The sequence below is a fragment of the Oryctolagus cuniculus genome, chromosome 16 (assembly GCF_051225735.1).
Source record: "Oryctolagus cuniculus isolate XC-2025 breed Fujian yellow rabbit chromosome 16, ASM5122573v1, whole genome shotgun sequence".
NCBI lineage: Eukaryota > Metazoa > Chordata > Mammalia > Lagomorpha > Leporidae > Oryctolagus > Oryctolagus cuniculus.
Genome location: NC_142882.1, coordinates 74,218,314 through 74,243,763, shown reverse-complemented (window position 1 = coordinate 74,243,763; position 25,450 = coordinate 74,218,314). Strand labels below are relative to the sequence as shown.

The window sequence follows — 25,450 nt, the reverse complement described above, 5'->3', positions numbered from 1 at the left end:
TGCCTGCTGGTCTTCAATTTAAAAATTGGAAAGAACCTATTGGCTGTGCCAAGAAGAAAGATAAACAATTGCTTTCCTACAGCTATTACTCTTTCATTTAATCTAAAGTGTATAGAAAGTCAGAAAATGGAGATACCACTAAGCCAAATGGGAAACTAATTTCTCTGCTACTCCTAAAAGTCCTTCAACTTCCCTGTATCTGCTGTAGAGTCAATTTGCTTTATAATTAACATTCATCTCTTTCCTCAGCCCCTAAAGCAAATAAAAGGAAATCTTACATACACCATTCCGTAGTATTAGAGTAGAATATGAGATTTTCCCCATTATTTACTACTGTGCTTGTAGTGCATTTTATCCACTAAGATAATTTAATAATTTGTTACTATGTTAAATACAGCTCCCTGTAAGGACATTAAAAACCAGAGGTGGGATGTGGGAATTTTGTGGAATGGTCAAGATGTCGCTAGGGACTTCCACATCCCATATCCGGAAAGCCTAGTTCAAGTCCCAGTTCTGCTTCCCGTTCCTGCTTCCTGCTAATAATGAATACTCTGGTTTGCAACAAGGGATGGCTTCCGTAGTTTGATTCTCAGCCACTCATGTGAGAGGTCCAGGTTGAATTCGCAGCTCCTTTCCCGGCTCCCAGCTTTAGCTCCAGTTGGATGCTTCAGGCATTTGGGGAGTGAACTGGCAGATGGGAGCTTCCTATCTGTCTGTCTCTGCCTCTCAAATAAATAAATCAAAAGTTTTTTTAAAAAAAGAAAGTAAAACCTATACCAGTAAGTCCTTCCTAAGGAGGCGAAAGCAGAACTGCCCACCTGACAGTTTGATGCACTGGACATTGACATGCAGTTGCTCCGTTTGGAAAGTACTCCTCTCTACAGCTGCCCCGGAACAGTAGGCAGAGAGGGGCCTGGACAGGCCTTACACGCTTCTGCAGCCATTCGGAACCAAAGGTCTTGATGGATGGCTGGGGAGCGAGCAGTAAGAAGAGAAGGGGAGACTGTGGTTAATTTCATGCTCCTCTGGCTTGCCTCTTGCACCCTGGGCACAGCCCAGAGATGCTCTGGCAGGAGCGGGAGGCAGCTGGTTAGATTAAGAACAGCCTTTTGTCCTTACCATCCTCTGAGGGATCAGGTCTGGGGGGACAGATGCAGAATGCACAGGCGTGACTTCAGACAGTGCCAGAATGGTCTTTGTATCCTGAAGCTTACTCCTGCTTAACTAGAATTCATATCTTAATTGTTTACATTTCATAGAAGTAGGTGGGATTTCCTCCTTGGATGTTTCACACCTCCCCACTCCCTAATAAAACACTGAACTTCCATTTTAATACTTAACACTTCGTACTTTGTCTCCCTCCTTCTTTCTTTCCTTCCCTTGTTTCCCTTTCTTCTCTCTCTCTCTCTCCCCCTCTCCCTCTCCCTGTCCCTCTCTCCTCAGTCTCTCTCTTCCTTAAATATTTTCTGTAAGAATGTCAATAAGGAAATCATGGAAAATAAAAATTTCTCAAAATCTATTTTTGTGTGCATTGGAAACAACCATGTGATTTTTTTTTATTCATTCTGGAAAAAAAAAAATACCTGCGGCCAAGGATGACGTGGAAAACTTAAGCATTAAAAATAATATCCTAAGTAATCCAAAAGGGAAATTAATTTTCACTTTGAAGGTGTTCACTAGCACAAACACCACAATAATGAGTAACCTGGCTCTCCTGGGGAAACGCCTGCTGGCACCTGCTGCTTCCCCGGGGACTCCAGGCTCACAGCTCCCTCCACCGCTCTCCCTGCCCTGCCTCTGACGCAGTGTCAGATGATTTGCCAGGACGTTTTTAAGGCAATTAGAAGCAATCTATTATGTTATTACACACCAGCTTTTCCCATTGTTCTCCCATTGTTAACTGTTCAGAACTGGCCAGTTTTTCTAGTAAGTGAAACTGTCATTCCTATTACAAAATAATAATAGTAGTAATGCCAGACATTACTATTGGAGTGCACAGGATGTTTAAGTTGGCAGTGCCGTGTTTTACAGCCCTCCAGGGGCAGCAAATGTGGTGAACCTCCATTTGCTCCCAGGTACCGAGAGACTAGTCTCCTAGGCCATGGGTATGTTGGAACTTCCAGGGCTTGCCTAGGGACAATGAAATAGATCAGTAACTTCACTCTTCAACTTTATAGTAGATTTGAAAACACATGTAATATGAGTAATTTAAGGTTTCACGTTGTTATATAAAAATTCCAGTGGAAAAGAACAAAGTTCCTGAGCAGCCCCCTTAAATCAGCTACTTCATTTACTGAAAACTTGGAAGTCGGCTAGGGAATCCCATTTTATAGATGGGGCTTATTGAAGCTGTCCCATTCTGAAAGGAGTGCTGTAGTGTGAGACCCTCCAAAGTTCCATACCTCAACCCTCACCCATAAAATCATAAATATCTTCATCTGTTAATGGTTTTCAAGAGTGATAGTACATGTGGACCAAGCATGCTGTGAACAATTTTGACCAGTATAGATTTTGTTTGTTTGTTTCACCTTGAAAGGCTGAGAGACAACTGCCCACAAGAGCTCCTGGCCAGGCCAGGGGCAGGAGCAGGAGCCAGGAATTCAATCCAGGTCTCTCATGTGGGTCACTTCAGCCATCATCCCTGCCTCCCAGGTCTGTTAGGGAAGCTGGCTTCAGCAATAGCCGGGTATAAAACCCAGGCACGCTGATGGGAGATCCAGGCATCCCAAGAGGTGTCTTAGACTCTTCGCCAAATGCCCACCCCTGGAGTGCGGATTTTAAAAAGTTAACAGTTCCCCCAAAATAAAATACAAAAGCACAGCCATATTCAAAGGAGGGCCACATATAACTGAAACAGTATCTGCTTTTGAGGAGTGGGTCTGTATGCCAGTGATTTGGTAGGGGAAGGGGTTGAAATAAGAGGAGAAAAAAAAGGAGTATAAAAAGCTGAATGAGGAAAAAATCAAAGGACAATCCCTAGCTTGTTAACATGGGAATTAAAACTAAAGACACTGAAATATTTCTGAAGAAACCCCTGGGGCTGGGGGCAGAGGGGAGGTGCAGTGAAAATAATGGGTGAGAATGTATGCAAAACTAGGGATACTTATGACCAGGTCATCTAAACAGAACTTTAAGAAACTTCTCTCTCCATCCTCAACCCTTAAAATACCTAAAATGAAGTTTAGGACATTAAACCCAATTAACTAATTTTAAAAATACCGCTCCTAAACAATTGTTTTGTTGACAGAAATTATCAGATAATATTTAGGGAAAATGAAAGTCAATTTTCTTAGCTATTCTTAACTTTCCTGAAAAATTGTGCATTTCTACTTCTTTGCTCTCAGGTTCTCTGTATCTGGTGCCCTGAACTGAAATTACTGCTCCACTGACTGCCTCTGCTTTCCTCCTTTGCTCTCCCCTGACCGCATCGCTAATTTTCTGCCATGTTGGTTACTGTGCGTGTTGGTAGCCTCCTTCCTAGAGGTCTGTTGATGCATCTGCCTGCAAGGAATCTCACCTTCTCTCTTCACTGGAGTGTTCTAATTTATCCTCTTAGTCTGTGAATTAACTTAATGGAGAAATTATCTGAAGGCTGCTTGAGGCCTAGTAGATAGCAAATCCAGGCCATCGTCATCTTCACTAGAAATTGTTTCCTCCTGAATCAAAACCAATATTTTATGTGCACAAATATTCTGATCTTGGAAACTATATTTATTAGAGTAAGACAGGATTAGGATTCTTCCCTAAATACTCTCAAAATATCTTCCTTTAGAGTTATATATAATTGTATTTATAACAGTTTCTCTGTAGGCTTGGGTTTATATATGCATGTATAATGATACATAGATATTTGGATCTAGACATGGGTATGCATAGACCTGGTTATAAATTATAGACCTTGTTAAACAATTGCTGGTAGAATTCAACATGTCATTTAAAATCAGGTCTAAACACTATTAGAAAGGTTTATTGAAAAGATTACTGGAGCTACGCATAAAACTTGGTTTCTGCTTCCCCCTTTATCATGAATTTGGTGAATCATTTTGCCTTTTGAGGCCTAATTTCTTCATTTATAAATTAAAAATGCAAAAATAATTATAGATATTTGATCCTTTACATCTTTACATCAAAATAAGGAACCATATGTTGGGAAAACTGAAAATGGTCAACACATGTATTTTATTTATTGAGCTTTATAGATTAAGAATAGAACTTCCACTTCCAATAGCTTGCAGACAAGTAACTCTCTGATGAAAACTAATTAGACCCTAAATAAAACATATGGGTTTGTTGCTGGGCACCATGGGAATGGACAAAATAATTTCCAAGTGAAACCCAACTTCTCCCTCTGCCTTCCCCACTAAAAATAAAAGCAAGCTGAGTCAGTGGTGGAGCTTGAATTTGTGAGCCCATAATGTGCTGAGCAAGAAGCAAGGAGAGTAAATCTACTGACAGAAAGTGCCAGTCGCAGTGCTGTAAACTGTGACTTGAATAGTGAGCCTATCTTCAACAGTAAGGAAAGGGACCTGAACCCCAGAGGTGACATCTCAGACCTTCAAAGAGAGCAAAAGTGGCCTCAGGTTGGCAGTACCCCCAACTTCTAGCAAAAACAAACCAGATCTCCATTGGAAAGCATCCAATAGCATATCCCAGCAGATCCCTACAAAGTGTAATCAGGCAAATATTAGTCACAGTCAGACCACATGAGGAAGTCAAATATCTATATTAAAAACTATCAGATGCGGGAGGGAGGAAGGTTGGTGGGGGGAAGCCACAATAATAAAAGTTGTACTTTGTAAATTCACATTTATTAAATAAAAAAACTATCAGATGTAGAATAGCTATCTGCAAGAAGTAATACATAGAAGTCAAAATAATGAGCAGAGAACAGAAAAAAACTATCAAGAGTAATCAGGCGATTCTTTTTAAAAAAACTAAATGGACCATCTATATGTGTGTGTGTCTGTGTGTGTGTGTGTGTGTGTAGTGTTAAAAAGCAGATTAGCTACCTCTGAAAGAGAATGAGCTTTAAGGTAGAAGTTAACAAACCATCCAGAAATAAAGAAGACGGGAAAATATTAGAATAATAATAATAATAATTTACAATATTGTGGATAAAATGAGAAGATAGAACATGTCAAATCAGAATCACAGAAGGGGGAAATAAAGCTATTCAGAGGATTACAAGAGTTGAGAAATTTCTAGAAATGCTGAAAGCGATTAATTCAGTTTCAGAAAGCACAGTATTCCAAGAGGGATAAGTAAAAAGAAACTCAAAGCCTAGTATATAGTAGAGTAACAGAGGCCAAGATTTTTTTTTTTTTTTTTTTGACAGGCAGAGTGGACAGTGAGAGAGAGAGACAGAGAGAAAGGTCTTCCTTTGCCGTTGGTTCACCCTCCAATGGCCGCTGCAGCTGGCGCACCGCGCTGATCTGATGGCAGGAGCCAGATGTTTCTCCTGGTCTCCCATGGGGTGCAGGGCCCAAGCACTTGGGCCATCCTTCACTGAACTCCCTGGCCACAGCAGAGAGCTGGCCTGGAAGAGGGGCAACCGGGACAGAATCCGGCACCCCGACCGGGACTAGAACCCGGTGTACCGGCTCGCAAGGCGGAGGATTAGCCTAGTGAGCCGCAGCGCCGGCCAGAGGCCAAGATTTTTAAAGTAGCCAGAGGAAAGGCATCACATCAAAGTCATGAACATTTCATGCTCAGAAGATTACTCAACAGTGACAACAGAAAACAGAAGGCAATGGGATAATACATTTACGTGTAGTGCACAAACAGCTATTATTAGTTGAGATGAGTTTAAAAAAACATTTTCAATGTAACAAAAACAGTTTATCACTGATAGAGTTTAACAGAACTCTGAATCTAAAGTTTACTCCTTGAAAAGATGATATTTGATGGCAATTTAATAAAGATGGAAGTTGGTAGCAGAAAGATATTTGAAACTCATATATCTTTGGAAAGAATACTTAATCATTCATGAGTCAATTAAGAAATAATCATTTTTTAAAAGTATTTAAAGCTAAAATATAACATATCAAAAATCAGTGTTTCTGAGAGAAAATATCAGCCCTAAATGCTTTCATTAGAAAAGAAGTATGAGGGGTCAGTGCTGTGGCCTAGTAAGTGAGGCCGCCACTTGCAGTGCTGGTATCTCGTATGGATGCCGGTTCAAGACCCGGCTGCCCCACTTCTGAACCTGTTCTCTGCTATGGCTTGGGAAGGCAGTAGAAGATGACTCAAGTCCTTGGGCCCCTGCACCCATGTGGGAGACCCAGAAGAATCTCCTGGCTCCTGGCTTCGGATCAGCTCAGCTCTGGCTGTTGCGGTCATCTGGTGAGTGAACCAGCGGATGGAGGATTTCTCTTTCTCTGCCTTTGTCTTTCTGTAACTCTGCCTTTCAAATAAATAAATAAATAAATCTTTAAAAAAATTTACAGGATCTCATTTAAAAAGAAGAAAGGAAAAAGGTATGAGGGGTGGGCATTTGGTATAGCAATTAGTCCATGCTTGGGACACATGCATCCCACGTCAGAGTGCTGTAAGTTCAGGTCCTGGCTCTGCTCTTCATTCCAGCGTCCTGCTAATGTGCACCCTGAGAGGCAGCAGGTGTGGCTTAAGTACTTGGGTCCCTGCTACCACGTGGAAGATCCAGACTGAGTTCTGGGCCCTAGCTTCAGCCTGGTTCATCCCTGGCTGTTGTAGGGGGAAATGAACTGTTAGATGGGAGATCTCTGTCTGTGTCTCAAATAAATAAAATAAATAATTAAAAAAATAATTCTTAAAATGAGCTAAGCACTAACCTTAAATATTTAGCAAAGGATAAGATAATATACACAAAGAAAATAAGAGGAACACAAAATAGGAGAATTGTAATTTGATTGAAAGTTCTGTTAAATAAATGAAGAGATATCCCTTGTTTATAGATTGTAATACTTCATATTGTAAAGATAACAGTTTTCTCAAGTTAACCTATAGATTAAAATCAAAAGCAAGATTTTTCATGGCATGAGCAAGCTAATTACAAAATTTGTACGGTAGATAAAGCGCCTGAAAAACAACTAAGACTTTTGAAGTATTGAATGTGACAACTTGTGCCAGGTACTAAAACTTTCTATAAAAAGTTTTCTTTAAAGTTTAACTTCATATAATTTTTTAAGATTTATTTATTTGTTTAAAAGTCAGAGTTACAGAAAGAGGGAGAGACAGAGAATTCTTCCATCCACTGATTCACTCCACAGGTGGCCGTAACAGCCATATGAGATGTTAGCGTCTGCAGGCAGGTGCTTTACCCGCTATGCCACAACCCTGGCCCCAACTTTGCATAATTAAGGTGGTGTATTTTGGGAGAGATTTAGAAAAATGGACAAATGGAGAGTAACAGAATGGTACAGAGAATACATCCAACACATACAAAAATTTGATATGCAATAAAGGTGAGTCTGTAGATCAGTGATGGTAAGACAGTTATCACAAAGGGAAAAACAAAATAATAACAATTTGAACTGGAGTAAGAACTAAATGTGGGACAAGCATTGTGGCTCAGTGGCTACGATGCTGCCCAGGACACCCACATCCTGTATCAGAGGGCTTGAGTCCCAGCTCCTCTGCTTCCAAACTGCTTCCTGCTAAGGAACATCCTGCAAGGCAGCAGGTGATGGCTGGAGTACTTGGATCCCTGCCATCCACGCTGCAGGACTGCATGGAGTCCTGGGCTCCTGGGCTGCTGCCGTCAGCTTGGCCCAGCGTCGCAGCCTTCTTCCTTCCCTCTCTGTTCCTCACTCTCATTGTCTCTCTTGCTGTAACTGAATTAAAAAACAAAAGACTAAATGTGAAGGCAAACAACAGAAACACTTATGGAACAAAATACAGAATGCCTTTATGATTTCAAAGGCAGATCTCTGACGGAAAGTCAGGCTGAGGGATGGAAGAGTAAGGGAAAGGGACATTGCGTGTTGGTTTCTTTGGTGGGGACAAAAATACTCTAGGATTAAAATATTGTGATGATTGCACAACTCTAAATACACTGAAAGCTGTTGAACTACATGCTCTAATGACTAAACTCTATGTTAGGTAAATTGTATATCAATATTGCTATTAAATGAGTGCTGTGTATTAACACAGTGAGACTTGGATAAGTCTTTTAAAATATTAAGTTGAATGGGAAAAGAATGTTCTGAAAGACCGTATACATATAATCTGATACTATTCCTGTATAACTTAGAAATAAAATGCAGTGATGCAGTGTTTCAGGATATGCACGCACCTGATGAAAACTGTTTTGAGTCCGGCGCCATAGCTCAATAGGCTAATCCTCTGCCTGTGGCACCAGCACACCAGGTTCTAGTCCCGGTTGGGGCGCCGGATTCTGTCCCGGTTGCCCCTCTTCCAGTCCAGCTCTCTGCTGAGGCCCGGGAAGGCAGTGGAGGATGGCCCAAGTCCTTGGGCCCTGCACCCGCATGGGAGACCAGGAGAAGCACCTGGCTCCTGCCTTCGGATCAGCACGATGCGCAGGCCGCAGCAGCCATTGAGGGGTGAACCAACGGAAAAGGAAGACCTTTCTCTCTGTCTCTCTGTCTCTCTCTCTCTCGCTGTCCACTCTGTCTGTCAAAAAAAAAAACTGTTTTGAATATTGAAAGAGAAGAGTAAACATACAGAAGACTTGCTTCTTCAGGGGGAGAGAGGGGTGTGGAACAGAGGAGGATCCCTCAGAAAATGCAGCGTTAGTGGTTTTTGTAGTTCTTGGCTTGAATGATTACTTAAGTTTTAATTTTATTTTGATTACAATAGACATATTTCATACTTAATCTATTGTATGTTTCAATTATTACATATATTTAAAATAAAATGCTTTAATAATAATAATAAATGTACACTAGCAGAAAACAAGTCATTTGAAAAAGGCAAAGCGCGATTGACCCTAGACCCCCTGCCCAGGCCACCCTCAGCTTTATAGTGAGTCTCAAATCATTTAAATAGAATCAAGAGTAAACAAAGTTTGAATTATAGTTTCAGAACAAGATGTAATTGTTAGAAACCTAAATGTTATAAATAATAATAAGACTAACAAAAATGGGATTATGGAAGAAAGTGAAATAGCATCTCTTTTCTCAAATTTATGAGGAATTGATACTGAAAAACTGAAACATAATTTTAAACACATGTTGAGGGCTGGATTCGGCAGCACAGATACAAAAATTGGAATGATTCAGAGAAGATTAGCATGGCTTCTGTACAAGGATGATGTGCAGATTTGTGAAATGTTCCATATTTTTCATTTCGGATGAATTTAATCCTGTTCCCCTCTTTTTCAACTTTTATAGAAATATTTAGTCCAATAGGCTGTACCTACCAATCCCCATTCCTAAATTTTGATGTGACTGTCTTACAGATACTGCATATCTGGTAGATACCTAATAGACCATGCATCTTTGGTAATTTAAGATTTCTTCACTGATATGTCAATTATTTGAAGCCTGGGCATTAAAGCATTTAAGGGAAGCTAATGGAATTAAAACCTATTTGAGATGTTGAAATAATTTTAATGTTGAATGCTGTTCATAGGGTTTTATCCTAGTAAGCTTTTGAATTCCAGATTGCATTTTATTAGAAAAATTAATATGTATACTAATACCTTATGTATATATAGGCTTTTCCCTAATGCTTGTCACTGAGGGATATTGACATTTGAGGTGGGCATGTTCTTGATAATAGGTCTGTCATGCACAGTATGTGACGTTTGGCGTCTCTGCCAGGATCCCTGTAATTGTGTTGACCAAAACCACATCTGTGCATTTCTAAATGCATGCCGAGGGACTGGTACTTCCCAGGAGTGACAGCCAGTGTTCTAACCTCTGAATGTTTTCATTTCTATTCTCTTAAATTTAAAAACAACGTCAGAGAATTAAAATCTCTTGATTTCTAATCTCAAAAAGACATCATCTCCCTGTAGTTCATTCAGTTTCATATTGGTGTCCTTTTCTTCTATTAAACTAAACCAAAAAAATTAATACAGAATAAACCCTCTTATCTAATGCAACCACTTGTATACATGAATAGCATTTGTTGAAGTGTAAAATCTGAAAAAATCTACAATTTCTTTTTGCATGTTTATTGTGAACATATATAACATAAAATTTACCAGTTTAACTATTTTAAGTATATGTTTCTGTGGTATTAATTACATTAGCAGTATAGTGCAACCATCACCAGTTTCTATCCAAAACTTTTCCATCTTTCCCAATCATGTATTTCATTTTAAAATAAACCTTTTATGCATTCATTTGCCATTTGTCAATTTTACAATTTGGAGCCAAGATCTTGTCCCTGATTATAGAGCTGCTTGGCTATCTTTTTTGTATGAACTACACAAATAATGTGCTCTCTAGGTTTTCTAGCTTCAATTTCCTTAAAATGAAACGAGAACTGAGAAAGATTTGGGAAGGAATCTGAGTGCGGAATCCTCCTCAGTTCCCCTCCGTTCCCCCAGTCCCCAACATTTTCCCATTGTTAGGCTCATACCTATTTTTGGAGTAAACTCTGTATTACTCTATAATTTTATAGTCTTTCTAATACATTCAACCTAGTTTTCATGTAAACAAGCTATTTTTGCATTTGTAATTTTACCAGTTCTCATGACATTTAGTTAAGTTGTATTTGTGTGTGCATGTGTGTGTTTGTGTGTGTGTTTATTGTTTTTTTAATTTGAGTTCCCAGCCCAGCTGACTGCAGGAAAACATTCTGCTGGGGACATGAGTGTGGGGCCTAGAGAGCTATCTGCTTGCTGTGAACACTGAAGTGAATGATCTGATCATTTGGATACTGTATTAAACTAATGGATTAAAAAATAGCATACATACATATGACTAATTTTTGCATGTCAACTTGAATAAGCCAGAGGTGCTCAGACATTTGTTCAAGTGTTATCCTGTGTGTGTTTGTGAGGGCATTTCTTGATGAGGCTAGTAGGTAGACTGCATAAAATATACTGCCTCCCCCCTTATATGGGCAGGCCTCATCCAGTCCATTGAAAATATGAGCAGAACAAAAATGCTGAAAAAGAGGAACTCCACCTGTCTGATTGCTTTGAGCTGACACAACACTTTTTTCCAGCCCTTGAACTTGAACTGAACATTGGCTCTTCTCAGGTCTCCAGCTTACCTAAGTTTGGAATTGCACATCAACTCTCCTGGGTCTATAGCTGCCTACCAACTACAGATCTTGGGACTTCTCTCAGCCTTCATATTCTGTTGTGTTTCTCTCTCTCTCTCTCTCTCTCCCTCTCTCTCTCTCACACACACACACACATTTCAATGCCTATTTTCCATGAACTTTTTGTAGCCCCTCTGTGTGTTTGTGTGTGTATATGTGTGTGTGTATATATATTTGTATGTGCATGTGTGATAAGATCTTAATAATATAGAAAGCTTAGTTAGGAGTATAAATGCCCTAAATTGTCTTTGCAACATTTCTATAAATCTAAAGTTATTCCAAAATAAGAATTCTTGTTTTAAAAAATACCATGTGCCATATGATCCCTCTTTCTGAAACCATTTTCTAATTATCTGTCCTTCATTTGTATTTATGCATTCTGTTCACCAAATGTTAGTTATCTTTACTTTGGGGAATTATTTACTTCTTTCTTTGTTCTATTCTGTATTCCTTGTATTTTCAAATATATATATATATATAGGGAGCATACATACTTCACTAAAATAATGAAGTCTTCAAACTTTTGAGGTTATTTGACAACGTGACTTCCAAAAATCATCCAAACTGCAAAAGTACAACAATGTTTGATATGGTGTTAGCTGTTAGTAGTCTGATTCCACCTATAATATGTCCCTATGGACCGAGTGATGATTTTATTATGAGATTCCACGATTAAAATTATGCAACAAGACTAGAAAAATGACTCGGTAGTGTTAGCGTAAGAGTACATTGCTGCTCTTGTCTGTCTTGGTTCATTCAGGCTGTACAACAGAATATGATAAAGTAGTAGCTTATAAATGACACAGACTTGTTTCTCGCAGTTCTGCAGGCTGAGAAATCCAGTATCAAGGTCGCAGCAGATTCGTTGATTCACAGGTGGGCGTCTTGTCTCTGTGTCTTCTCATAGTGGAAGGAGCAAGGAAGGCCTGTGAGGCCAGTTTCATAAGGACACTGGGAAGTGACATCACAGTCGTTGAGGCTATAGCACTGACCACCATGTAGCTTCATGGTGTGTGTATCTGCGTTGCTGCTGCTTTCTGCTGACTGTAAGCATCCTAGAGGAAGGGGAGGCTTGGTTGCAGTTTTCCTGTGGTTCTATCCAGTGGAGCAATGAAGGAATAAAGAACTGGGAGGGGTTTGCATCTCCAAATGGAAGCAACACTTGACATTGAGTACTTGCAGGGATTAAAAGAAAAGACGCCTGACATCTTAGTAGAAATACGGTGTTTTATTGTTCACTCTGTCCTCTTAGTCCCTCCTCTTTTTCCTTTTTACTCTTCATCTGGTTTCTCTCCCATGACATCCAGCCTTTTCTTTTGACCATAACCATCAGGTATACTCTACATTCTCAAGGGAGCTATTTCTCTTCTTTTTTCACTCAGTGACTGTGAATTCTTTGCAGATGGTGGGAGGGGAAGTGTGAGTTGTTTTCATCATTTTTGTGTCCTTGTCACGTAGCAGAGTCTTCACCTGTGAGTCACAGAACCCTGGTGAATGTCTTTGAGACTAAAGATGTGACTGTGAGATTAGCCACAGCTGCAAGGTGAACCTCTGAAGTTTTCTAGTTCCTTCTACTCATGGAAGTTCTTTTTCTCTTCTTTCCCAGCCCTCCTCTACCCCTTTCTGCATGTGCAAGCTCCAGGGTCATTTTGGTCCTCGCATAAAGCCAAATATTCCCTTTAACTTGTTTTTTAGAAAGCAATCACCTATACCAGTGCTTCTCACACTTTAGTGGGCATTAGACTCAACTGGAAGGTTTGTTCAGCCTGCTGGTCCTATCCCCAGCATTTCTGACTCAGCAGGTCCAGGGTGGCCTGGAGAATTTGCCTTTCTAACGGATGCCCAGGTGGGGCTGATGCTGATCCTGATGCTGCTGCCACAGGAACCATTCTTTGTGAAGCACTGATGTGTGTGCACCACAGAAGCATTTGCAGAGTGTCTAATCCCCTGTACCTGGGAGAAGACACACAGGGATTCAACTGTTAGAACCTGGGCATAAAATAAAAGGACTGGAAGAATATGCACATTTTGTTTTAATAGCAAGGTATAAAGCCTTTTTTTCTTATAATCATCCTTCTTTAATTCAAATCATCTCCCTTGACCATAAGTAAAGTTAAAACTACTAACAGAGGGAGGGAAGACTATTGATATTTCTTACAACATATATAAAAAAGGTTAATTGTGGCATGCACATCTTAAGTATCTCCTTGCTGTGTGAGCTGTCTCCAGAAATACTTGCCATAGAACTGAAATAGAAATGATTATATGAGTAAATTATCACCCACTCTGCCTGCATGCATCATTTCATCCTGCAAGCTTTTTCTTTTTTCAAGGAATAATGGTTTTACATTTTACTTTGTGATGGCACTCTAATTGCTAAATATAATAGGGGCATTATGCTACAAAGCTAAAAGATTCTGAGTAAAAAGATAAGTCAAATATAGTAATCTCATCCAGCCAAGAATTATTTAAAGTATGCTTCTCTTTTATTTTATTCCAGCTGTCTCCCAATTGTGAGCTCTCATAGAATCATTGAAACTGAATATCATGGCTCATAAAAGCTAATAGGGATCCTAGTTCTCCTAGACTAGGAATCTATAACCATAACCCACTGGCCACACCTAGCCTACCACCTATTTCTGCAAACAAAATTGCATTGGTGGGTAAGAGTGCCCCTTTATAATGGAAATACCCATGCCCATTTATTTATATATTGGATGGGGGTTTTCACACTATAAGGAAAGAGGAAAATTATTTCAACAGAGACCTTTTGGGCCAAAGCCAAAAATGTTGACCATCTCACTTTTTACCACAAACATTTGCTGATCTCTGCTCTAGTCCAGCTTCCCTACTTGGCAGGTGAGAAATCTATCCCACAAGAGAGAAAGAGCTATAGCTCAGGTTGGCGCATTCCAACAGAAACTGGATTTCATAATGCCAGGTGTTGACCTCAGCAATTCCTATAAGAGCTTGGGTCCCCCACAAGAGTCAGATCTGCTCTTTATGTGTTGATAGAGAAGGGACATGGAGGTATGTTTGCCTTTCATTACAATTTAAAGGAACCCCTCCACATGGCAAACCCAAAGAGAGCCGTAGTAACAGAGAGATATTCTGTTATGTTAGTCCACATTGTATAATGGCATTTTTTATACACCTGCACAAAGCACATTGGCCTCCTAACATATGGGGCTTGCTTGTAATAATTAAAAAGTCCTTTCTCATTGATGAGAGAATAATTAGGATCCTCCCTCTTGTCTTTCAAAAATACACGAGCATTATGTCTTGTAGCATTTTGTAGCTTTTCCAGAGCTTTCAGACAGCCATCCCTGATGGTGAGAATTCTTACCTTCTCAAGTCATTAGTCTCCAAATTGACAAAATCAGGTGAATGAGTGTGTCTTTGCCTGTGTGCTTACACAGTGTGTTATATAATTTATATATCCACATCTAAAATAAAATAATGCAATAATCTTGGGTGTTTGTATGTTTAGAAAACTGTATTATTCCATAAATAAAAAGGAACCTAAATTCTGTAGTTTCAAATAAGTGTGTAAAGTTGTACAATGAAAAGGAATAAAAAGGTCCTTTGTTTACTTATCCATATATCTGTTCTTTATTGAATTCTCCTCTGTGCCAGGAACGCACTGAACTGAGACTGATATACATGAAGAGGGTAAGAGGGTCTCACAGTGTGATGGGGGAGGCCAGCATCGAAACACATGGACTGCAGTGTTTGCAAGCTCTGCCATGGGGAGAGCTCTGGAGGGACACTGGGGTGGAGCCTGGGAAAATGAATCAGGGTTGCACCTTCTCAGGAAATGAAGATGCAATTTCAGTGTTACTGCTCTTGGCAGATTGGCTTGACCCCTGCATCTTCTTGGAAACCTCTGTTCTGGGATCCTGCAGCTTACTCCTACATAGGACTATTCTCCATCTGGCCTGTAGGTATTAAGTCAATGAATGAATGAGAAGTGGGTGAATGAATGGATGAGTGAGTGAGTGAGTGCATGAATACACAAAAGGTAGAGGTATGGATAGCTGTAGCCTGTTCAGAGAACAGCTTATATGACTAGAAGGCAAGACATGAGGAAGCAGGGACAGACACTTGGAGGTGAGGCTGGAGGGGTTGCTCAGGATGAGATGATGAAAGACCCTGGACAGCACCCTACGATGACTTGCATTCGTTATTCCAGCAATTTGTGTTGTTGTTCCTTCTGTGTGTTGATCCTGTGTTGGGCTCTGGAGATCTATCAAGATTTGACCTCTTTCCTGTGAAGTTTTGCTGTATCACTGAAGCAGTATTGGTCATGGAGACAGTGTGGGCACTGGGTGCAGTCTGCCTCTGTTCTGGTTTTAATTTACTTCTCACCAGCTCTGTAGTCTTAAATTTCTTGGGGCTGAAGTTCCCCTATCTGTAAAACTAGAATACAGTAAAAACCACCTCATTGTTGTGATATTAAAATGAGATAATTAGTATAAAGCTATGTGGCACCTAGGAAGTACTCAATAAATATTAGACACTCTTTAATACTGGGAAGAACAGGCATTGAACAAGTAAGTAAAAACATGAAGAAAGTTATGGAAGGTGAGGCCCAAAGTACAATGAGAGTGTAATGGTAATGAGCAGCTAACAAGATCTGGAGAATCCAGGAAGTTCTGTCTAGTGGAAGAGTGGATGGGCTTGAGGCAGGAGAGGAAGTAGAAGTCAGCTCATAGTTGGCCTTATGAGTCATTTGGGTGGCTTTGTTCCAAGGTCACTGGGAATCATAGAAGGGATTAAGCACAGGAATGACAAAATTGGAATTGTGGGAGCAAAATGGACATATTCAAGAGTAGGGGTGAAATAGATAGGAATTGATGATTGGCTAAGTTGTGAGGGAAAGATCTAAGATGTCTCCCAGATTTCTGGATTGAGCCATTGAATGGATATTGTGTCATTTACTCAAAGAGGAAGAGCATACTTTCAGGGGCAAACATGAGAATAGTTGAAGCTGAGTTGGATATGGATGGAGCTTAGAGAATAAATGAGCTTAGCATGTGGGTATGGATGAGATTGACAAGAAAAGTCTATAATATGAGATGGGAACCCAGGTGGAACTCTGCAGGCAGATCAGGATACAGGGGAGACTGAGCAAGAGTGGTCAAGGTGGTGGGTTAAAGACTGGGATATAGTGGTATCACAGAAGCCAAGGGAGATGGGAAGAGGAAGAAGGGTATGGTTATTATCTCAAAATGCTTTTCATTTTTTAATAGGGATTGAACAGGGTCCACTGGGTTTGGCAATTAGGAGACTGTGATCAGGGTCAATAAAATATCTGGCTTTTGGAACTCCTACCTCATATTTTAGCAATCATTAAAAGTGCTCAAATTCCACATTGAATTTATTTCCTAAAAATGTAGAGGATTAAATTTTTTCTCTTTGAAATGATTACTAATTAAAATTTGCTAGCTTTCTTTTCATTCTGGAGCCAAACAATTCTTGTTTAGATCTCAGACATTGGGTAGGTTCTTGGAAACCTAGAACACGGAGTCCTTGTCAGCAGTGACCACATTCCAAGGAGACTTCAGAGGTTATGGAGTAAATGAATGGGGACAGTAAGCATAGACCTCTCTTTGACAAACATTACCAGGCAAGAAAGAAAGAGAGAGAGCCCAAGAGGGTCATAAAGTCCAGGAAGGGCATGGTTTATTTAAAAGTAGAGCTTTTCATGTGGATTAAAAGAAACTAGTGAAAAATAAAAAAGTTAATGGTCCAGGAGAATAGGAATATTTGATGGAAATTCTGCTTGCAGAGAAAGATAAAAAGGATCTAGAACCTAGGTACTGGTCTCCATCTTTATATATTAATGCATTTATTTACTTACTTATTCAAGAGACAGAGAGATCTCCCATCTGTTGGTTTACTCCCTAGCTGTCCACAATAACCATGGCTGGGCCTAGAGACAAGAGCCAGGAGCTAAAAATCCAACCTAGGTCTCCTATGTTGGTGGCAGAGACTTTACCTGAGTCATCACCTCTGCTTCCCAGGGTCTGCATTGACAGGAAACTGGAGTTGGAAACCAGAGCTGGTTTTTAAATCCAGGCACAGTGATATGGGAAGTGGGCATCTTAACTAGGCCAAATGTCTGCCCCACTTTCACTGTCTTTAAAGTCCTTCTTTCTATCATCCAAGTGGAAGACAGAAGGCCAGATGGTAAATGTTCACACCCTATGGCTATTATTAATAATGAAACAATAAAATCAAGACTTCCTATCAAGTAACTCTAACACTGTCATGCAGCATTGTTGTTCTGAAGGTCAGAGACTCCAGTGTTGGCACTGAGTGGTTACAGCAGTTAACAAATCTGTTTCATAAACAATCCCAAACTACTATTTGATGCAGAGTGCTTGTAGATGTCTATTGGGGTTTGGTCCTTGATTCTTTTATGAGCCAAGAGGAGGCAAGTAAAATGTCCACCCATATCAAGCAAATTGATTTGTCAAAAGTGCCATCTGATAGATTGGCTGATTTACATAAAGAGGGAGGTATATGGAAAGTGCATTAACTCTTTGGGGCCATTGGGGCAACATTAGTAAATCATTGCTTCAGTACTAAATGGCTCCTCTAATGGCCCCAAAGAGCAAATGCATCCCCAAAGAGTCTCAGATGGTCCCAGGTGGTCATTTGCCCTCTGAGACTCAGGATGATTGCTAGTACTTTTCAAGAGCGAGGTCAGTGGCCCAATTCCCACTTTGCAGATAAGGAAACTGAAGTTGATTCTAGGCCACTTGGCCAGTGAATGATAGAGCTTAGGTTAGATACTAGCCAGCTGAACTGGCTAGCTACTAATTATCATTGCTGCTCTGATACCAATAGGCATGCCAGTGCTCATCGTAGTGTGTGTCATCTGAAATTCCGAAATACAATTGTTCACAGTGAAATACTTCATATCCATTCCCATGGGGTAGATAAGTGCTTCGAGTAAGATTGACTTGAATGGTCGTTTGCAAAAATAGTATTTTAGTTGTGGCTCTGTGTTGTTGTTGTTGTTGTTATATAGTTGTCAGTTGTAGAAACATAAATGGAAACTCAATTCAATAAAGGAGATTGGAAGCCTTGTCATAGTAAATGTTGGGAGTCACTCTCAATTTTTATAAGTGTATTTATCGGACTTATACATTAAATAAATGGGACCATTTTTAGCTGTTGCTCAGCAGGCCATGATGGTTTCAGCACTGAAAAGGGCCTTGAGAGCTTCAATTCTAGGATGAATATTTTACAAATCACAAAAATGACCCCGTGGGCCTTTGGTGAAGCAATTAAGTTGCTGTTTGGAATGCTCACATGGCATTTCAGAGCCTCGTCTGAGTCCCAGCTCTTCTCTTCTAATCCATCTAACTGCTAACACGCACCATGAATGAGGCAGAGGACGGCTCAAGTGCATGGGTCCCAGCCAACCTTGTGAAAGACCCAGATTGAGTTCAGGGTTCCTGGCTTCAGCCTGGCCCAGTCCCAGTTGTTACAGGCATTTGAGGTGTGAATCATTGGATGGAAGATTGTGTGTGTGTGTGTGTGTGTGTCACTGTCTTTGCCTTTCAAATAAAAATCAAAAAAAGAAAAATCTGGACCCAGAGTGGCTGACTCAAGTATTTTGCCTGAAGCGTATGAAGTGAGAAAGTCCAGTTACCTGAAAGCAACACAGAAAGGGAGTCAGGTCTTCCCACTACTTCTAGTCTGGAGACCACATCCAGAGATGAAGAGAAAGGTGACATTGTGCATGGTCATTATTATTTTATTTATAATGTCTATCAATTCTTTGCAAAACATATATTCAGTTACTAGGCCTCTCCACTTTCATAGGAAAAGACAAGTTATTTAGGGGGCAAAAAGCAAGAAAAGTAAGTTCCCCAATGATAAGCCTGTGAAACTTAAGGGCTCATCCACCTCTAAGCCTCAAAGTTTCTTGCATCGCCAAAGGCTTCTAGGAATTGCTTGAGCAGATGCCCAACTGTGAGTTTCTCTAGAAAGAGAAAATAAAAGCTGCAACAATAAATAGTACTCTGTAAGCACAATTAAATTTTGATTATTTTTGCCAGTGCTTCCTAGTACATTATGAATGTGTTACTATAAAGCTTACACAGAAGAGCAATGGTCTATGTAATTATTGCCTAAAATGGTAGTTTTTTGGTCAGTGGACCAAGAATCAGGGCAGCTCAAGATCCTGGGATTGCATGGAATGGGACATTGGTTTTGTTTGTTTTGTTTTGTCTTCTGTTGTCTTTGTTAATTATATTTAGGACCTACGTGGCAGAATAGCCCACTTTAATCAACATTGGAACTTCCCCTGCTGAAGCCTTGGCTGAGTTCAGTCAGTTTTGCAAAAATGGAAAAATCAAGCTAGAATACAGGCAGAAGGATAGCCTGAAAAGGAAATTCAGCTTTCTTGCCCAGATAAGAGATACACATGGTAATTAGTTAAAATAAATGTAAGGATCAAATGATTATAATTGCATTCTATTCCTTATGGATTTGTGAGTTCTGCAATATCCATACATTAAGGATAGTTAGTAGTAATTGATTCATTAATAATAATATCTTGCATTCGTACATCATCTAACACATTTCGGAATGCTTTTCTCCTCTTGTGTCTTGGTTTGATGCTCACAAGTGTGATGTGGATAGGACATGTGTTATTAACCCATTTAACAGATGAGCAAGTTGAAATTACAAGTGACCCAGAGTTCTTTCCATAGACAACACTGCCCCTCAGGTCTGGTTAGCAGCCTCTGTGATGAAGTCAGCTGTGGGCCTTCAAAGGCAGCTGTCATTGAATCTAGGTATTGACTGAAGATGTGCCCACCCTGACCTGAAAATATAAAAAGTGAGCCCCTGACATGTCTTCATCCAATTCAAGTGATGTACATTTTTCTAGCATTAAAGATTCAAATAAATTTAGGAGAGTACAGATTAAACATGTTTTCAGTCTATGGGAGTGACATGGGGCCCAGAAAAGGCAGGGAATTAGGGAATAAATGAGCCTGAAATTTTTCCACATTTTCTGTCTCTAACCCTAGACTGTAACTCCACCCCCTCAACTGCCCATCCGGCATACCCACTTTCCTATGATGCCCTTGAATCTCCTCCAGGACCAGGAAAGAGGAGATACTGATGCACACATGTAAGCTGAGCTCCACATGGATACACCATGAAATGTTCCCGGAAAACCTCAGGGACGCCAAACCCCACCCAACCTTCACCCCTTGTGTATATTCAATTAGGGCAGCACCCCTTACCCTATAAAGGGGACACCTGGGCAGGGAATGCCCTTTGGCGTCTTCTCTCACACTCTCACTTCATGAGCAGCCCTGTCTCTGGCCCTTTCATGGGGAGCTTCTGTCTTCACAGGGGTGCTCACACTCACACCTGCATGTACACTCCTCTCTCACTTTACATAAATCCCACTCTCATTATTGTCCTTTACTCAGGTCCCTGCTCTGAATTCTCATGTGGGGGCAAGTGCCTGGAATAAAAACGGCTGGGAAATACATTCCCACAGCAGATGGACTATATCAGTGATTTGTTAATGGCTCTTTCCACTTTTCTCAGTGCCCAGTCTCCAATGGCAATGGGTTTTAGACTTCGGCCATAATATTTATCTGCTTCTCTAAAAGTCATTTCCTTTCAGATTCGAGCTAAGGTTACCCAGACTTCACAGTGCACCTTTGCAAGTCCGATGGAGGCTCTCAGTGCCTTCAGACTAGTACTACCTAAGAATCTGCAAAACGTTCTTTGCATGCCAGCTGTTGTGCTGCTTTGATTCCCAAATTTGCATGTGGTACATTACTGAGCAAGAGAGGTTTTCTTTCTGTTTCACCAAATGCAGGTGTGCAGTCTTTCCACGGGAGCTCTCATAATCAGCCTTGTGAATTACCCCCAGGTCCAAGGTCTGAAAAAATTAGTTGTTCATAAAGACAATAAAAAGACCACAATATTTGTGCATTATTTTTTTCAGACTTCTGAAAAAGTCTTCTTCCTGCCAGTAGCAACCTCACAAATGGCACCAGTCATTGTGGGAAGAGTTGGCAATTATTTTTCTAGCTGGTTTAGGTTTTTGAAAAGAGTTTTTCCAAAGCCAGAAATAAGTAATGAAATGTATTGGCTCACTTTACTTTCTGAAAAAATCCAATTTTTTTTCCATATTCACTTTTAAAATCTTCCCAGATATTTAAGAATTCTTGGACTCTGTATCTAAGCAATACTTTTTTTCTTCTGCAGACATTTTCTGTAAAAATGTATTTGTCTCACACAAAGGACACCAAGCTGATGTACTCAGATTGCAAGAAACATTGTCTTCCTTAGTTGCATTTATAAACAGAATAGATTTCATGTATTTCATAGGTACAGTTCTAAGAAGATAACTATACTCCCATCCTTAGGACTTGTTACAATAATGAATTAGGACTAAAGAGGTTCCAGATTTTCCAAAGTGACACTTTAGTCCTAATTCATTATTGTAACAAGTCCTAAGGATGGGAGTATAGTTATCTTCTTAGAACTGTACCTATGAAATACATGAAATCTATTCTGTTTATATTAACAAAAAATTGTTAAAATATTTATTCTATGCACAAAGCAGACCCAATAGTAATAGATTATTCTGCACCTCTTTTTAAAGATTTATTTATTTATTTGTTTATTTGAAAGACAGAGTTACAGAGAAACTGTAAGAGAGAGAGAGAGAGATCTTCCATCTGCTGGTTCACTCCTCAAATGGCCATATTGGCTGAGACTGGGCCAGACTAAAAGTCAGGACCCTGGAGTTCCATGGAGTTCTACATGGGTGCAAGGACCCAAGCACTTGGACCATCTTCTGCTGCCTTCCCAGCTCATTAGCAGGGAGCTGGATGGGAAGTGGAACACCCTGGACTCAAACTGGCACACATTTGGAATTTGGGTGTTTCTTTTCCTGTTTAACCCAGACACATTGTGGCACATTTCACCACAATGCTGACCCCTTTTTAAAAGAAAAATAATTGATTTTTATGCAAAGAATTTCATTAGATATTGAGATTTCACTCACCATCAAATAAAAGATGGTTTTGAACTTATTTTTTCTCAATATATAAACATCTGTTGATATGGATTATCGCTTCACTCTACATTTTCAAAATCATTAAATATAAAGAAGGAATATAAACATTTTTTCCAATTGATTCTTTTCATTCTTAAAACACTTTGGACAGGTCTATGGCAAATCAAAAAGATATTTCACTGCTTTTTTTAAATTTAGTTTCCACATCAAATTTTATAGTCATATTTCGGGTTGCTGAATTTTTTCTTTTCTATTTGAAAGAGAAACAGAGAGGGACAAACAGACACACATATATTTAGAGAGAGATCTCACATCTGCTGCTTCATTCCCCAAATGCCCACAACTGCCAGAGCTGGACCAGGCAGAAGCCAGGAGCCCAGAACTGCATCCTGGTCGACCACATGGGTAGCAGAACCCAAGAATTTGGGCCATCTTCCCAGTCACATTAGCAGGAAGTTGGATAAGAAGCAGAGCCACTGGGTCTCAAACCAGTACTTCAATACGGGATGCTGGGGGTAAGCCCTGTGGTGTACCCGGTAAAGCCACCGCCTGTAGTGCCAGCATCCCATATAGGTGCCGATTTTTGTCCCATCTGCTCTGCTTCCAGTCCAGCTCCCTGCTATGGCCTGCGAAAGCAGAAGATGCCCCAAGTCCTTGGGCCCCTGCACCCTGTAAGAGACCTGGAGAAAGCTGCTGGTTCCTGTCTTTGGATTGGTGTAACTCCAGCCATTGTGGTCATCTGGGGAGTGAATGGAAGACCTCTCTCTCTGCCTCTGCCTCACTGTAACTCTGCCTTTCAAATAGATAAATAAACAAATCTTTTTAAAAAAATTTTGGATTTCTGGTACAGTAAGCAGAGGCTTGACCTGCTTCACCACAACACAGGTCCCCTGGGTTATTCAACTTTTAATTTTATATTTTATGGAAAAAAAGAGAAAAATGTGTTAGAGTAGGAATCCGTTAGTATAGTATAAGCTTAAAATGCTTGAAATATCTCTTAGGACAGAGTGAACCGCATGCTTTCGTATCACAGTGCTCTCTCCTGCCATGCTCAGACGGCCGGCCTCTCCACTTCCAGCTTAGCTGCCTGGATGGATGGCTTTTCCTAAAGCTGCAGAATTCACCTGTGCTGCTAGAGGGAGAACTGGGAGACAGGGGAACTCATACTCCTGATGCAGGCCAAGAGGGACTCACAAGGGTTCTTGTCTCAATGGGCTGTGCAGAAAATAGTCATGTTGTGCCATAGACATAGGCCATTGTCCAGATTGTCTCATCTGAAATGTGCCTTCTGGTCAGTTGTCTTCAGTCTGTCCTGATCAGGCCACTGGGAGAAACGAAAGGATGTTTGCAAAGTGTTTGTCCTTCCAGGAGACTGCATTCCAGGTATGAAAATATGTAACCCCTATAGCTTTTCCTGAGAACCTCCCACATCATCTGCCCTCACCCATTCTTGCCTGGAGCTGCCTCTCATGTTCCTTGTGTGCACGTTGTAGGGGGTAAGAGGAGAGGTAGGGAGTGACTGTTTCTTATAAATTCTCCAAGCTGCTTTCTTCAGCAGATTGTTGGTGCTAAGCAGTGTGATTTATAGTAATAATGGTGATGATAATGAATCTTGAAACACCTAACTAATCCCGGTGAACTCTCTGTGATGTTAAGGCTATAGAACACATGGTTGACTAACAGTGATAATGACTGAAAACGAGGTGATAAATGATAAATTACTATGCAGACTGTTGATGCCCTATAATTGTCTCAAAAGGAGGACATTTCACAACAGACCAATTCTATTTAAATAAATATATGTGCAGCTTTATAGACCTGTAGGGCTGTATCTGGTTTTTTGTTTTGTTTTCTGTGTGTGTGTGTGTGTGTGTTTTACAATAACTTGCTGCCTAAAACGCAAGGACACCAAACAACTTAAACAAACAGTCCTGAGGTCAAGGGCCAGGAGAGGTAAGAATTGAGGTTGTGTTTGCTGGTTCTTGAATGTCGCATTGTTCCTGGGTCTGTGAGCATGACTTCAGAGACTCCACCAATATAAACACAAAAGCACCTAGTTATGAGCCTGTGTTTGCACAGTCCGAATCAAAAGCACAGACACTTGGGTTCATTTGCATTTGCTGCCAAAACTGTCCCCATTCTTTTCTAAAAAGAGCAATAATTCATATTTTGATGCCATTTACTCTCAACATTTGTTTCTGTTTATGATTTTTTAAAGGTCTCATATCCTTTACCATGTTTCCAGGACTTTCTTTTCTTCTGAGTTGCATTGTTTTCTTGTAAGAAACTGAATGTGTGGCAGATCCTCGGATCATTGCAGGGAGCACCGGTGAAAAGCCTGTTATTCCAAAGGATTAAATTACAATTCTTAGTGAACCATTGCCAAGCTATTTTTTTCCTTCCAAACCCAGGGAGGATTGGAAATAGGAAATGTTATGCCTTGAAAAAGGGTGTGAATGGTTGAGTGGATGAGGAAAAATTACCATCCTAGTTAGTGTCATTGAATGTTCTAGTAAGATCAAGAAGTAAATAAAGAGAAAATCTGTAAATACCCAAATGATCAGGAATGAAAAACAACTGAGTTTGTAGGGGAATAATCATATTACAGATTTTTACAAAATTATAAACATATGAAAAAAGCATGTAATAGTTGAGGTATGTACATATTAATTATATATCCAAAAAATTCCAACTTCACTTCAGTATCTTCAGGTTTAAGGGCTATGGGGCAGAGGACCTACTTGGGAAGGATTAAAAACAAATGAAGGCAGGGGTGAGCGTTTGGCCTAGTGTTTAACTCTCCTACATCCTAGTGTCTGGGTGTGATTCCTGCCTCTGGCTGCTGACTCTGCTTCCCTGCTAGTGCAGACTGCAGGAAGCCACAGTAATGGCCTAAGTAATTGGGTACCTCCTACACCCTACTCCCATAGAGATCTGGATTGAATTTCTGGCTCTTGGCTTTGGCCTGGCCCAGCCCAGCCTCCAGCTGTTATGGGCATTCTGTCTGTGTCTGCCTCACAAAGAAACAATACCAGAAACGTGTTTGAAATTTGTTTTCAAGAATGTATGTTAATGAACTTAGAGGAAATTAAAGACTATAGGTGCCCAACTGCATGAAGAAACTGAAATAAGCAGAAAAGAAACTGACAATTGGCTGTGTTC

General features: G+C 40.2%; 1 protein-coding gene and 1 non-coding gene across 2 annotated transcripts in view; both read left to right on the top strand.

Annotated features, from left to right (window-relative positions):
* GLCCI1 (glucocorticoid induced 1) overlaps positions 1-25,450 on the top strand; it is a 241,277-nt gene that overhangs the window by 50,477 nt on the left and 165,350 nt on the right. The gene's annotated exons all lie outside the window — the stretch shown is intronic.
* Positions 9,175-9,281, top strand: LOC127492711 (U6 spliceosomal RNA). Its single transcript, XR_007922408.1, has one exon. It is a non-coding gene; the product is annotated as a U6 spliceosomal RNA (small nuclear RNA).